Source organism: Phocoena sinus, chromosome 9 (assembly GCF_008692025.1).
Source record: "Phocoena sinus isolate mPhoSin1 chromosome 9, mPhoSin1.pri, whole genome shotgun sequence".
In the NCBI taxonomy this organism is placed as follows: domain Eukaryota; kingdom Metazoa; phylum Chordata; class Mammalia; order Artiodactyla; family Phocoenidae; genus Phocoena; species Phocoena sinus.
This window is the reverse complement of record NC_045771.1, coordinates 98,044,470-98,061,180: the sequence shown is the minus strand read 5'-3', so window position 1 is coordinate 98,061,180 and position 16,711 is coordinate 98,044,470. Positions and strand designations below refer to the sequence as shown.

Genomic DNA, 16,711 nt, shown 5'->3' with positions numbered 1-16,711 from the left:
CATCTCTGGGCTTCCCCCCAACACAGCAGTTTTGGGCATCCCTGCATTACCATGATGTGTGCGTACCTTGGACATCCTTAGTTAAATATGATGTCTCCGGTAAACCCAAGTGGGGGCAGCATTGGGCACAGAGCCAGCCCCTCTGACCCAGATGCTGCTTGGCTGAGAGGTGGCCCAGGTGAGCGGCGTGGCTGAGGCCCGCCCAGGGCCAAGCCACCAGTCATGGGGGCCCGGAGAGCTATGTTTGCTGCTACAAAAATGGATTAAAGGGACATTCTCCACCTATGTAGCGGAAGTGCAGGGTCTTCCCTGTTGCTTGGGTTTTATAATGAAGATGGAAGCCAGTTTCTGGGATCCAGGAGAACCCAAGAGACTGCTCAGGGTGTTCTCACAGCCAGAAAGTAATTGAAACACTTTTCAAATAGGCCAGAATGTCCGGTCTGGAAATAGTCTGTGCTTTTTCAAAGTAAAACATATTCACTTCAGATCTCATCCATGGGGGAGGCTTCTCAGCAGTGCTGCTCTGTGCAGGTGGTGGGGCTTCGTGGAGGACGGACCAGAGGCTCTCACAGCTTTGCATTTCAGCCCCGCTCAGCCCTACCCCAGAGGGTCTGCGGGCTGCAGGTCTGGTCACGAGGGATCCCTCAGACCATCTTTCAGAACAACAACAACAGTGATGGCAATAACAGAACTGCTAGTTACAAACATCACCACAGCCAGACGTGGCCTGCCGGCTCCCCCCACTCGTCCACAGAGGCCCCAGTGAGCTTGTGCGGCTCCACTTGCTTCTCTCCTCGCCCCCGGGGTCCCAAGGTGGGAGAGGAATCCTAGAGCCCAGCTCCACCTGAGCCTCAGTTGGCCCATCTGTGAAATGGGGATAATGCTGCCTGGCCCATGTCCCGCTCCCCCCCGCCCCCGCCGCCCCCAGGGCAGCCTGGCCTTATGTGTGGCTGGGGCAGAGAGGCTGTGTTCCAGGAGTCCTTCAGCGAACAGGAGGCGGCGGGACCAGCCACAGCAGAGAGTTGAGGAGCAAGAGGCCCCAGCCGCAGGTGGGAGGGGACGAGGCCAGAAGGGCTCTGAGGTCCCGCATTTGCCCAAACCAGGCCAGGCCTGGCGGTCTTTCCAGTGCCAGGACGGAGACTTCCAGCCAGCCCCCTCCCTCGGTCCCAAAGAACAAAAAACTGGCACTCTCCTTTTCCCTCTTTAGCCTGTGAACTCCACCCCCTCCCCGGGGGGCACGGGCCTCAGACAGAGGACGGGGAACACAGCCTCGAGGTGTCTGTGCTGACCCCAGGGCAGCCCCAGTAACCTCCCACCCCGGACAGCTTCAGGGGCCCAGGCACACCCACCCCACTCGGCTCAGCTAAATGTGGACCCTGACTGCCCCCGAGGGCATCCCAGGATCCCTGTTCAGATGGTGCTGGACCCAGAAGGAGCCCCTCCCCACGCGGACCCCACATGCATCCCAGCAACCCTCCCACCAGTCAAGACAGCCGGTGTCCCCGACGGGCTCTGTCCTCCCGTCACACCCACAAGGAGACAAACACACCTACCTTCACCTCCATCTGACTGTGGGAGGTGAGAGGGTGGGCTTTCCACAGGACCCCAGAGCACCCGTCTCTCCTGCCAGCCCTGATGACTCTGGCTGGCCCCCGGGCTCCATGCATATCCACATGGGCTACAAGCATCCCACAGCAGATGATGGCGCCAGGAGCCTTAGGCACAGTTAGACGTTCAGGGCTCCAGATTAGTTAGCCAAAAAGCATTTGTTCTCCCTGAAATAATATTGGTCTGAAGAAATAACCCCAATAAAAAGTTAATGCAGGCCTTCCCTGGTGGCACAGTGGTTGAGAGTCCGCCTGCCGATGCAGAGGACACGGGTTCGTGCCCAGGACCAGGAAGATCCCACATGCCGCGGAGAGGTTGGGCCCGTGAGCCATGGCCGCTGAGCCTGCGCGTCCGGAGCCTGTGCTCCTCAACGGGAGAGGCCACAACAGTGAGAGGCCCGCGTGCCGCAAAAAAAAAAAAAAAAAAAAAAAGTTAATGCACTGACCGACTCATCTATAGCCACTTTGGGGAAGCCCCCAGGGGCCTCAGTCTGACCCTGGTGCTCATAGCAACATGCAAACTTCTCCTTTCTCCGCTCCCTCATTGGCACCCGGTTCCGGTGAGTAGTCGTCTTGAAGCTTCCTCAAGTGGCTTGGACAAGTCCACCAGTCACGGAGAGTTGTCTGCCTCCTTTTTCCATGCTCCCAACACGCCAGGAAGAAAAGGCACCCTAGAGCCCTGCAGGAAGCCAGCCAGAGGAAACCATGCTCCCTTCCCCATAGCAGGTGCCGGGGGACATCTCAGGGCAGGGTGGAGGGAGAGGACTCCGGACTGGATATCAGGTTGAAGTTTCCGTGTGGACTCAATGGGATTTTCACGCCAGAGAGTGAGTCCTAATCACTTACAGAGATTCTTCAGGCCATGAGATCTTCCTGAGATGTCGTGCTGTGGGAACTAGGAGACATGAAGACAGCCTTTGCAGGCAAACAGCCGTTTAAGAAGGCTCAATGTGCAGTACATTGGTGACACAAAGATTCTTTTTTTTTTTTTTTTTTTTTTTTGCGGTACGTGGGTCTCTCACTGTCGTGGCCTCTCCCGCTGCGGAGCACGGGCTCCGGACGCGCAGGCTCAGCGGCCATGGCTCACGGGCCCAGCCGCTCCGCAGCATGTGGGATCCTCCCGGACCGGGACACGAACCCGTGTCCCCTGCATCGGCAGGTGGACTCTCAACCACTGCGCCACCAGGGAAGCCCGATTCGTATGTTTTTTTTTTTTTTTTTTTTTGATTCGTATGTTTTTAATGATGGCAGTTCCAGGGAGCTGATGAAGCTCACGGGAACAATTCCTGTGCCCTATAGAGGTATACATATAAATAATCCAATATGCCACTGGCTGCTGGACACATGGCTGCACAATCCCCCTATCTGTTTTGTGAAGCCTACTAGTTCAATGACTATTAAAACAGGAAAGCATGTGGACGCTAACGGGAAGATATATCTTCCTTATCTACATGAATGGAAACACAGTCAGTCTCGGGGCTTGTTCAAGTCATGATTGTAGTGTTTGGAGAAGAACCTCCAGTCTTTTCTCATCCTACTATCTCAGCATCCTATCCACCATACCAGGCAACAGGGTCACCAAATACTTCCTACGAGCCAGTACACCAGGTGGAATTTCTGCATACCCATCCAGATACCCTTCCAATCCCAGTGGTGACCCAGGCCGTCCTAACCCACCTGGCAGTCAGTATCCTGCCACCACAGGTTCCCAGTACCCTTCCCAGCCTCCTGTGACCACTGTTGGTCCCAGGAGGGATGGCACAATTAGCGAGGACACACTGTCCGAGCCTCTCTCATCTCAGCAGTCAGTGACAAACTGAGATGGCGGATGAAGGAGGAAATGGATCGTGCCCAGGCAGGGCTCAATGCCTTGAAACGAACAGAAGAAGACCTGAAAAAAGGTCACCAGAAACTGGAACAGATGGTTACCTGTTTAGATCAAGAAGTAGCTGAGGTTGATGAAAACGTAGAACTTTTGAGAAAGAAGGATGTAGAACTCAGTTCTACTCTGGAGAAAATGGAAAATCGATCTGAAAACAATGATATTGATGAAGCTATCATTCCCACAGCCCCACTATACAAACAGATCCTAAACCTGTATGCAGAGGAAAATGCTATTGGAGACACTATCCTTCACCTGGGAGAAGCCTTGAGGCGGGGCGTAATAGACCTGGACGTCTTCCTGAAGCATGTATGTCTTCTGTCCTGCAAACAGTTCCAGCTGAGGGCATTAATGCAGGAAGCAAGAAACACTGCCAGTCTTAGTGACCTCTACTGCCTCCTGTGATACCAGCTGGAGATTGAGTTCTTCTAAAGCATTCTTGTCTTGTTTTCCTTTCTCTTACATCAGTAGGTGCCCAGAATAAGTTATTGCAGTTTATCATTCAAGTGTAAAATATTTTGAATCAATAATATATTTTCTGTTTCCTTTTGGTAAAGACTGGCTTTTATTAATGCATTTTCTATCCTCTGTAAACTCTTTTTGTGCTGAATGTTGGGACTGACCATGCTAAATAAAATTTGTTGCAAAAAAAAAAAGTATGAGGCATTCACTTTCTCCACATCCTTGTCACTTGTTATTATAACACTTGTTATTATCTGTTGTTGTTTTTTTTAGCCGTACTAGTGGTTATGTAATTGGATCTCGTGGTCGATATTTTCATTTCCTTAATGATGTTGAGCATCTTTTCAGCAGCTATTCAAATTTTTGCCCGTTTGCTGCGCTATTTATTTTATTTTTACTAAGTTGTAAGAGTTCTTTTTATATTCCTATATAAACCTATATATAGGTCCTCCAATTTTGTTTCTCTTTTTCAGGGCTGGCTATTCTGAGCATTTGCTTGTTCGCTTCTGCAAGAAAAACTGCTAGGATGTCATAGGATTTGTGTGGAAACTATAGGTCAGTTTGGGAAGAATTGTAATCTTAACAATATTGCTTATAATATCTTAACAATAGCTTAACAATTCTAATTCATGAACTTAAGCATCTCCCCATGTATTTTGATCTTAATTTCTCTCAACAGTGTTTATAATTTTTGGTGTATGTTTTATACTTTCTTTTTAAATTTTATTCCTAAGTATTTATTATAAATGGAATTGTTTTCTTAATTTCATTTTAGATTGTTTATTGCTAGTATGCAGAAATACAATTGAATGTTGTATATTGATTTATATCCTGCAATCTTGCTGAAGTTGTTTTTTAGTTCATGTCGGTTTGTGTGTGTGTATGGATTACTTAGGATTTACGCATCTGAGATCATATCATCTGTGAATAAAGATGGTTTTACTTCTTCTTTGCAATTTTAATGCCTTTTATTCCTTTTTTTGCCTTAATGCACTAGCTAAAACTTCCAATGTTGAATAAAAGTAGTGTGATTGGATGTCCTTGCCTTTTCCTGACCTTAGGAAGAAAATATATAGTCTTTCACATTTAAAGATGACACTAGCTATTAGTTTTTTATAAATGCCCTGGATCTAGCTGAAGAAGCTTTTTCCTATTCCTAGGTAGTCCAAAGTTTGTATCATAAATGGGTGTTGGATTTTGTCAAATGCTTTTTCTGTCTATATCATGGTTTTTGTCTTGTTAGTATTCTGTACTAATTGATTTTCAGCTGTTAAATCAACCTTGAATTCCTGGAATGAATTCCATTTGATCATGTGTATAATCCTTTTTATACATTTCTTGATTTGGTTTGCCAATATTTTTTGAGCATTTTTGTACCTATATTCCCAAGGGATGTTTGTCTGAGTTTTCTTTTCTTGTGATGTCTCTGTCTGACTTTGGTATCAGAGTAATAACTGGCCTCATAGAATGAGTTGGGAAGTATTCCCTCCTCTCCTATTTCCTGGAGGAGTTTGTAAAAATTAGCAGTATTTATAGTCTAAATGTTTGGTAGAATTCGACAATGAAGCCATCTGGGTCTAGGCTTTTCTTTGTGGGAAGATTTTTAGTTATTAATTGAACGCCTTTACGTCCTATACTACATTCCCTAGAATGCCCTTCCCAGTACCTTTCTGGCTACAGCATACTGCGAGGGATAGTCCCTTGTGACTGGAGGACGTAGGGAGGAAAATGCCATTTTGTAGCATACATGCACCTTCTCTCCCTTATTCAATCAAATACATTGTAATTGCTGCTGTGAAGGGATCTTGTGGAAGTAATTAGACTCAATTAGTCAATTGACATTTAATCAAAAGGAAGATTATTATGGGTGGATCTGATTTAAGTAGTTGGAGATCCTTTAAAAGAAGGTCTATGTCTTCCCTGAGCTCAGAAACTCCAAGGCGTAGTATAGAAGGAAAATTGCAGAATCTTTGTACGTTTTGGGACCTCCACACTCACTTTGTTGGCGGTGGTCTGTTGATTTACCTCACTGGTATGAAGCAGCAGCTGGTCCTGCAACTGCTTCCCAATTGTTTTATGGCCTAGACATGGCCTTTCCTCGAGAAGAGTCCATGTGTGCTTGAAAGGAAAGTGTGTTCTCCTGTGGTTAGGGGAAGTGTTCTATAGAGGTCGGTTGGGTCAAGTTTGTCAATAGTGTTGTACGGATCTTTTGCATCCTTGATTTTCTGTTTAGTTGCTCTATCCATTACTGAGAGGGGTACTGAAGTCTCCAAATCTTATTGCTGAATTGTGTATTGTTTTCCCTTGAATTCTGTGGGGTTTTACTTATTATATTTTGGGGTTTTGTTGTTAAGTGCATATATATTTATAACTATTCTGCCTTCCTGATGAATTTTCCCTTATGTGATTATAAAATGACCCTTTGTCTCAAGACCTATTTTGCCTGATAATTCTACAGCCACTCCAACTGTCTCGTTGTTGTTTGCATGATATATCTTTTTTCCATATTTTTATTTTTAACCTGTTTGTGTCCTTGAATGTCAGTACATGTCTCTTATAGACAGCATATAATCGGATCTTATTAACTTGTCTACTATGACAGTTTCTGTCTTTTGCATGGTGTGTCTATCCACATTTAATGTTATTATTGGTATGATTGGATCTACATATTCCATTTGCTATTTGTTTTGTGTATATCTCATGTCTTTTTTATTCTTTCTCCTTTATTACTTTCTTTTGTATTAAATATGTTTTCCTATGGTGCATTTTAATTCTTTTAGTGAATTTTTTACTACAATGTTTGAGTTCTTTTCTTAATGATTGCTGCGTGGATTTCAATATGTATCCTGATTTACGACAATTTACTTCATATTAATAGCGCCTAATTCCAGTAAAATATAGAAAATTTCTTCATCATTGCTTTATTCCCTTCCCCCATTTTATGCTATTATTGTCATCTATAGCATGTCTATATATGATATAAACTTAACAATACAGTGTTATTATAATTATTATTATTATTACTATAATAATCTTATATTTTTTAAGTTTTTAAGGAAGAAGGAGAAATTGCATTTTAGAATCTCTTAGATTAACTTTCCGTTACTCTTAATTTCTTCCTGTGGATCCATATTACGCTTTGGTTTCATTTCCTTGTTCCAGTTTATTTCCATTCCTTGTCTTCTTTTTTGTGCTATTATTGTCATAAATTTACATATTCATATAAGGCCAACAGAACAACTTTATAATTATTGTTTTGTGTAATTGTCTTTTAAATCAATTTTTTAAATTGTCTTTTAAATCAGTTTTAAATCAGAGATTTTTTTTTTTTTTTTTGCGGTACGCGGGCCTCTCACTGTTGTGGCCTCTCCCGTTGCAGAGCACAGGCTCCGGACGCGCAGCCTCAGCGGCCATGGCTCACGGGCCCAGCCTCTCCGCGGCATGTGGGATCTTCCCGGACCGGGGCACGAACCCGTGTCTCCTGCATCGGCAGGCGGACTCTCAACCACTGCGCCACCAGGGAAGCCCTCCCACTATTTTTTAAACCGAGTTTCAGTAGACTTTCTTGAATAAATGCTTCTCAACTTGCTGTATGACTTTGGCCAATTTGACAGAAACTTTAAGAGATTATTTTTGACAGTTTTGTCCAGTATTGTGTATGCCTTGTGGGGGACAGGATTTGCCAAGCTGTTCATTCAGACCTTCCAGAAGTCTTGCCCCAGACAAGGATTCAGATTAGGAAATATTACAAAAAATATCCCCAATGAAAACAAAAGTCTGGGGAAATATGATAAGTATAAACAATAAGAAAACTCCTTTGTTATCCAAAAGCATAAACGTTTGTATTTTAATGTATGACCCATATGAGCAAGGTCCCATGAGCCTGTACTATATCCACAAAATGAAGCCTCGTTTTAATCATCAAATTATGATGGCATGAGCTTTCCCTGGCCTAACTGGGAGATATTAGCTCTCTTCAAAATTGTTCCCAACGACTTCTGAGAGTTCTCCAGACACGTGTCCCACACCTGCTCAGGAGCCCACCCTTCAGGATTCCCCAAGGCTTCCTCTTCCTGCTTCACATCTAACATCCTATAAGATGACCACTCTTCTGGGTCTAACTGCCACCCATGGAGACAAGCTGAATGCTCCCTCAACGAGGGACAGCCCCCTGCTCAGTTCCTGCATCTGAATTGTGTGCAGACTTCTCCAGTTTCCCCCAGAACAACTGTGGCTCTTATCAAAGCTTTAAGAGAGCTTAATTGAGGTGAAGTTGTATGAGTTACAGTTCTAAGTGAGTTGAGGTTCTAATTATGAACAGCAGAAACGGACTCCGACTGATTAAATAGTAAAAGGAATTCATCGAAAAGCTATTTGGCAGATTGGAATATGAACAGGAGCAAAGGGAGAGCGGAAGCATGGACCACGGGCAGAACAGCCCTCAGGAAGCCGCCTGTACATGCTCATCTGTGGACAGTACAAATGGCACTGAGCCCCTGGCACCACCACCTACCTCCCTGACGGTGGCTGCAGCTACATCCTTCCGTTCCATCCATGCCTGCCAAGGATGCTCCTTTCCCAGCTTTGGCTCCATTTTCAAGCATCTGACTGACCAGGGTAAGGTCACATACCCACTCAACAGCAGCCAGAGGCCTGGCTTGGGGGCTACAGGAAGGGGTGGCCCTTTGGAGCCCTCAGACCAAACCTGAACCCAGAGTTTTTGCCAGGACAGGCTACATCTTACTCATCCTGTGTCCCTGTGCCTGACCCAGAGCCTGTGCCCAGTGTGCACTTATTGAAATAAACTGAGAGACATTCATCCTCAGAAATAAAAAGTCCACACACCAATGGATATGCTACCTTTGATAAAAAAGAAAGCAGATTTTTTTGTCATCGCCCCATCCGAGGACATGTTCCAGTTTCCATCTTGGCTTCTGCGTCTCAGCTACCGAAGACCCCGTGAGAACCACTCTCCCCATTATTATCATTCAACCACAGATTCAAGGAGAAGCGATGCTGTGAGGCGGGGGCTCTTTCCTGTCCCTGCAATGATCAGTGCGGAAGAGGAGAGTCCTTGCCTTCTGTACTAAGCCCTCAAGGGACTCTGAACAGGCAGGGGGGAAGGGGCTAGTCCATGGCCACACCGTACATTGTGCTGGAGCAGATGTCCGGACTCCTGAGGAAGGGAGAGATCCTTCCGTTACCTGGCACTTCCTTATTCGGGGCATCGGAGTCTCCACCGGTCAAATGAGTACGCCGAGCTGGCCAGCAAGGTGGAGCCCTCCTGCAATTCCTCTGTCCAGTACTGGCTGTGACGTCAGGAAGCCCTCTGACCCACCCACCTCTCACCCACAACACAGACTCCTCCTTGACCCCCCAGGAAGGCTCTTGGGAGTAAAAGGAAAGATACATCTAGATGAAAGTCTTCAAGGGAAGTCAGAGGTCCAGGAAACTGTCCGTCATGGCTTAAAAGCAGCTACCAGCAATGCTCTGTTCTCCTCCTGCTGAAAATAGCCTTCAGATGAGCACGTCCAGGAGGCCCTGTGACTTCTGTTCTCCAGTAACTCAAAAGATACCTTGAGGTTCCTGCCACTAAAATAGAGCCCTCTGTTGTCTCAGGAGCACATCTCCGAGGACTGCTGTGGACAGCAATCCTCCCTGGCGCTTTGAGGCTGCACGTAATCCTGATACTCTCAACCCCACGTAAATCTGGTCAAGGCTCTGCCTTCCTCTGCTAGTGCTTCTGAGATTGGAGTAGGTTACCAGGAACCAGGTGACGTGCATGCATCACCACTCGTCCTGAAGGCATGGGGAAGGCCGGGCTGTCCTCCCTGTTTGATACATATGGAGACCAGTGTCAGGAGCATGACAGAGCAGGAATCATGGACTCGGAGGCTTTCACAGGGTTAGGGCTTCCCTGGACAGGATAGGCAGTGCCATCTCAACTCAGAATATTTCTTTTTCATTCATTCCTCATTCATTTATGAGTTCAAGAACGTGGACCTCACACCAAGCCTTATGCTGGAAGCAGGGAAGTAAATAAGACACAAAAGCAGTCCCCGCATGGCTCAGTGTGGAGAGGCAGTGGTCCCACCAACAAACAGCTCCCCGCACAGTGGGGTCCAGGGACGGATGAGGCATGACCATCCCGGGGGCACCAGCCTCTGTAGAAATTTCACCAGGAGCGAGGTGAGTGAAATAGCAAACCCCTGGCTGCAAGAAGAGCAGAGACCAAGGCCGGGAGGACTAACGGGACAGGACAGTGTTCCCCTGGGGTCAGCAGGTGGGGCTCAGTATGGGGGAGTGGAGGCAGGACAGTCAGCTCCCCCAACACCACAAACAAACCCTGGGCACTGAACTTGGCTTCTGGAATCCTTCTTAGAAGTATACTTCCACGCCAGACTTTGAGTTACTGAGGCTACTACAGGTGTTGCTGGAAAGAGCTCCCAGGTGAACAGAGCCAAGCAGAAGGTGGACATTGTTTTCTCCCCTGCCATGTTGGACTGCTGAACCAGCCAGCACCTACTGTGGATGTGAAATTGGGAAAAACCAAACACTGCATTCAAAGAGAGCAAACCGGGCTTCCCTGGTGGTGCAGTGGTTGAGAGTCTGCCTGCCGATGCAGGGGATGCTGGTCCATGCCCCGGTCCGGGAGGATCCCACATGCCGTGGAGCGGCTGGGCCCGTGAGCCATGGCCGCTGAGCCTGCGCATCCGGAGCCTGTGCTCCACAACGGGAGAGGCCACAGCAGTGAGAGGCCCGCATACCACAAAAAAAAAAAAAAAAAAAAAAAAAAAAAAAAAAAAAAAACGGCAAAGAGAGCAAACCACACTTGGCAGGATATTTATTTTCATTAGGATAACTCCTCATCATTCTAAGCAACTGTGATAGATACCATCTCAGCTTTAACAGATGTAATTTCGAGAATTAGCAGTGTGCTGTAAGGTAGAAGGAAAGGTATCTGGCATCTGGAGACAAGATTAAAGCTAATGTTCCACCCTAAGAGTCTACATTAACAGACTCAAAAATGTAATTCTTGTCTCCCAGTGTCTGGTAGCGAGCCACTGCATCTTATTGCATGTATTGTAAAATTCATTCAAGCGTGGAATAATTGATGATTAGAGAGCTGGGAGAAAGACTCGTGTGTAACTCAATTTGAGGGGCTCTTCACATGCCAGGGGACATAATAGAATAAATAATAAAGCAGCTACCAGATGACGAACCAATTCGAGTGTCAATCCCACACCAGGAACAGAAGAGTCTAAAAGCACTGTGACCCTTGCCTACAGCAGCCCTATCACCCACAGCACCACCATCATGGCTCCCTTGACATGATGCCAAGATGACCATGACCATGTTAGCCCCAGTGCCGCCCAAACCACCGTGCTCGCCCTCTGCACCATCATTATTCACGTCTCACTTTCTTCCTAACCTACTGACCTCTGAAATCGAGTGCCCTGGGGCTATCCTCAGACCTCCTGCTCTCTGTGTCCACCCTCCTGCAGTCCAGTGGCTTTGAACACCAGCAGTTTCAAGGCCAACTCCATGTGCACGCCATTCACTTGAACTTTCTCAGACTCGACACCTCTGCTCAGTCTCCACACAGAAGTCTAAGACGCATCGCAAGTGTAAACATCCACCAGTTTTGGACTGCAGCACCCCCCACCCCTGCTGCCTCCAGCCATTCTCATCTCAATAAATGGCACCGCAACTCTGACCTCTGTAACTGGCTGCGGAGACGGAAACCTGGCACCAGCTTTATTTACACCGAACGCAGCACACCTAGACTTCACCCACAATGCCACATCTCACGGCCCAGCACACCTGCTGAAACAACGTGATGCCTTCTTAACTCCCCTCCCTCTGCTCTTCCCCTCTTGATTCTACACAGGAGCCAGCCTCCTTCTTCTAAACACACGTGAGATCTTGTCACTCCCAAACCCAAAGTCTGTTAAAGGGCCTAACCAGATCCAGGTGCAGCCCCCCTGCCCTCAGGTGGTACCACTCTCCATTTTCCCAGAAGGACTTGCCCGACCCCCAGCCTCCCACCCTCCCAACGTGCCAGACTGACTTCTTCCGCGGAGACTTTGATCTCCTATTTGCTCTGGAAGCCGGGACCACTTCTCACTTCCTTCACCCATGTTCAACATCGCTCTACCAGAGGAGACTAAGATAAAATACCACATCACCTGCTGTGCTTTGTCAGCCTACGCCGCTTTGTCTTTCTTCACAGCGTGTTTCAGCCTGTTTGGTGTCTGGCTATCCCAATCAAAATGTCAAATCCACGGAGCAGAGGTTGGCCTGTTTTGCTTATTGCCGTCTTCCCACCCGTTGCCATCCTGCCCCACGGCAGTCACGGAACGCGTGTTTATCGAGTGGATGAACAGATGGATGAGGAAGTGTGGAAATATCCCTAGTGTTCGTGATGTTGAAACATTAGTGTCTTCCATGTGGGGCATCTAGACCAGAAGGGGAGACACCAGGTCAGCACCACTAGAAGCGCCACAGACACAAAGAGAAGTACCAGCCCCTGTCTTAGGATCTGGGAGTCACCGTGAAATGGTGGCCAGTGGGCAAGTTCTCACTGCATGTGTCCCCACTTCCAGGGAGGGTTTCTGCCAGTGACTGCTTTCAGGAGGTTATCCGTAGAAAGTTTCTCCGGGGAGGGGAAGAAATTAATGATGTCCAGATAATTCAAGGTAAGTATTAAAAATTAAAAATAGAAACATAATACAACATTTTCAATAACAGACTTGAAAACTAGCAAAGGAGGTTGCTATAGACCAGCCCCACGAGAACTTGAAATAAGGTAAGGCTGCCCTCAAAACCAAACTGCAAAATCAATCCACCATGTCTCAGAGATGTGCCAGGTCATCCTCAAAAGACATGGCAGGATGCAGACAACTTCAGCCAAAATGGATGTGGCACCTGCTATGTGCCTGGAGAGCTTCTAAGCACTTTGTGGTCCTGATGACAATCGTGTGACCTATTTTGTTGACTAAGGCACTGAGCCACAGGGGATGGGAGGGGGGCAGCTCGGCCACCGGCTGATATGCGGCAGGACAGGTGCACAGTGCAGGTGGTTGGTACCTGAACCACCAGTCCTGGTGACTCCTGGCTGTGACCACCTTGTCTTATCTGAAAGGAGAGGGTGTGTGGTGTGTGTGTGTGAGAGTGGCTACGGTGGGGCGTTCTGGTGCCACGGAAGCTTAGAAGTCACAGAGATGGCGCAGGCAAGGTGGGAGACCTTTACTTCTCTGATCCTCTTGGCAAAGCCGTCCCCCTTACAACAGGGCAGTACCCTGGACCGACCCCATTAAATAGATGCAAGTTGTCTTACCTGATAGCGTGACAGTCAGGCCCCTATGAACCTCCCTTTCTTCTCGTGCCCATATGGGTCTACCTTCTGGAAGGGAGGCACTGGGTCACGTGGGTGGGAATATTCTGGTCTGCACAAATGACATACATTAACAAATTGTCTTATAATTTACTCCTGCATGTCAGTGGAGGTCATCAGCTTCCCTAAGCCAGGTCAGCAATGAGTGTGGCTGAGACCTCGGTGGATCCTTTCCCCACACGCATCCATAAATTTCTAAGAATCTTCCTGGGAGGAAAGGGATTCCGCTTCTGCTCTTACCCCAACTCCCTCCTTGAATACAAGACTGAAAAACACCTCCTGAATGAGAGACTCAACAGCCCCAACCAAAGCTTGAGTGAAGGTGCAGCAATTACATGGGGTTGGATACTTGGGAGGACTCTCAAGACCGCACAGTTTACTCACGAAAGGTGTGGATAAAGGCGAAGATTCCGGGGGAGGAAGGAAGCACAGGCAACCATAGAAAGACGCCGACCCCCAGGATCCTTTCTCGGTTGCAGAAGACATGTTTCACCTTTGAAACATGAACCCCAAAGATATGTGTGAGATGTCTTGGAATTGGGGCCACGGCACAATTAACCTGGAGTAGGGTGCTGGCTGTAGCCATAGGGTCCTATCTTGGGTATAGAGCCGTGTACCTAAAGTGATGGAACCTGGGAATAAAGGGCTGTAATACCTGCCAACTGTGGGTTTTTACAGAGAGGTGAGAGAAAGAATGCCTCTCCCAGTCGAAAAAGCTCTCTTTCTGGCTTTGCCCACACCTCCACTCTTGAATCTGTCCCCCTCACTCCACACCCACTGTCACCACCCTATTCCAGCCAACTTCACCTCTTACCTGGATCGTTGCAATTGTCCTCCACCCTGGGAGTCTCCACTCTGCACTGGTTCCCTGTGGTGGAGATTGGGGACTGGCACATCACATTCATTCCAATTTTTTCCAGGCCGGCCATCCTCTTCCACAGAGGCTGGAGACAAAAAAAAATTAGATTTCTCACACGTCTTTGCACCCGTTCCAGTTTCACCAATTAGACGCATCCATGCAAGATATTGAAAGCAGAAGAGGTAGGGACTGAGGACAAGGGGAGGGGGAAGGGTAAGTTGGGACGAAGTGAGAGAGAGGCATGGACATATATACACTACCAAATGTAAAATAGCTAGGGGGAAGCAGCTCCGTGCTTTGCGACCACCTAGAGGGGTGGGATAGGGAGGGTGGGAGGGAAGCGCAAGAGGGAGGGAATATGGGGATATATATATACATATAGCTGATTCACTTTGTTATACAGAAGAAACTACCACAACATTGTAAAGCAATTATACTCCAATAAAGATGTTTAAAAAAAAAAAAGAGGTAGGGGCCCTCCTGCCTCTGTTTCAGCTATTTCGGTTGGCAAAAATGGGAGATTTTTCTGCAGTCACATTCCAGTGTCTGTTCCCCTGTGGGCATTTGAATGCAAGGCTGTATATAGTGACAACAGTGGGTCCCGAATATTGGATCACAACTCAGGTGTGTTTTTCCCAGGATGGAATGCAGAATATGACAATAGAATCTAACTCGATTATGAAAGTATGAACCAATCTCACTGAAGGGAGTGGGGAAGAGGTCCTGACCTCAGTAACTTTGGAAACGAGTGGAGTCTATACGACTCAAGGCAAAAAGAACAGTACATAAATAAGCACTGCACTCTAGTTGGCAAAGTTATTTCTCATGGGAGTACGATTTTACAAGTCTGAAATCACTATACATATATACTGGAAATGAAAACCTAACTAAGTGGATAGAGGATAGTGAGAACCAGGTTTGTCACTGTTGGAGTTAGAAGTTCCAGAAAATCTAGGGAAGGTTAACATGAACCATGTGGTATGGAATAAAATTTGGATAGATAACTATGAACTTATGTCTATCCCAATATAGGTACAGATGGATGTGTGTGTGAGTGTGTGTGTGTACACCGGTAAGTATACACACATATGTTTCCCAGCCCCGTCTGTTGAGAAAGCCTAGAATCAATGATACTCCTGTAGCAATGAGCACACTCAACGCCCAGATCATGGTCTCTAAGACCATTCTTCAGTAAAAGGAACCAGGGCTCCTTAAAGAAATGGCTTATTCTAGGACTGGGGCAGGAAATATTGACATATGAGATGATTCTGCAGTATCTTGTGTTATAAAAGATAAGAAAATGCTCAAAAAGCACAAAATGATAGCAGTACACAAGGTGACGTAGGAGCAAACCAAAGAGACTCCTAATGGCCAAAGCTGGAACGATTTGGGTAACAAAATAAGTAATGTAGAATTGGATTATAACACAAAGGCTAACATAAACACCCCTGGGTTCTTGCTGATGTAAATGATGGAATAGATGAGTAGACAGGAGGGAATGGACAGGACTTCTTGCAGCAGAGGTCCAAGGTGTTTATTTCCCCCTCCACAAGGTGGTGCAGCATTGTTCCCCACCCCTCGAAGGGGGAGAGCACGTAGTAACTTCTTTATGAATAGCACAGTGTGGAAGGGCTGGGGGGCAGGGAGTAACTTCGCAGTGGGGAAACTGGCCAGCAGTACCCCCAATCCCTCTTCTAGTATTTATACTAGAGAAATGAAAGCCAGTGTTCTAATTTTTGTTTTAATTTGTATTTTATAACGATTAGTGTTGTTTAGGATATCCATATGCTTACTTGCAATCCATATATTGTCTTTGAAGTATCTATGTAAAAATTTTTTGCTTATTTTTTATCGGGTTGTCTCTTTTCTTGTCTTCTTTTTTTTTTAATTCTCTTTTTGTCTCTTTCCTTATACTGAGTTTTGAGAGTTCCTTCTACATTCTGGGTACAAGTTCTTTGTCAGACATAAATAATACTTTGGAAATACTTTCTCCCTGTCTGTGGCTGAGCCTTTTCATTCTCTTAAATGTCTCTCCGAGATCAGAAGTTTTCAATTTTCATGAAGTCCAATTTCTTAGTTTGTTTGGCTTTGGTATCATATCTAAGGATGCTTTGCTTAACACAATGCCACAAACATTCATTTCTGGGTTGGGTTCTGTGATTGATTCCTCTCCTCATTACGGTCCTATTTTCTGGCTTCTTTTCATGCCTGGTGATCTTGGATTAGATGCCAGCATTGCGTATCTTACCCTGTTGGGTTAGGGGAGTGGGGGGAGATTTGGAGTCGGCCTCCCTGTGTCCCCCAGCCCCTCACTCCTCACAGACACCAGGAGGAAGCATTCCAAGCCCTCCTAGGTCCCTGCCTCCCCTACTCTCCCTCTACTTTGCACTTGCCCATCTTGGCTGGGCAGGGCACATCCCTTTTAAGCAAAGATCACCTGTGCTTTCTCTCCTCTTGAGGCCGCTAAAAGTGTCAGCCTGCCATCCCCAGCACCACTGGCCCCG

The 16,711-nt window shown here is 46.8% G+C and overlaps 1 pseudogene; it reads left to right on the top strand.

Moving 5' to 3' along the window:
- Nucleotides 1-2,829: 2,829 nt before the first annotated feature.
- LOC116759176 lies at nt 2,830-3,894 on the top strand (annotated as a pseudogene).
- The last annotated feature ends 12,817 nt before the right edge of the window (nt 3,895-16,711 follow it).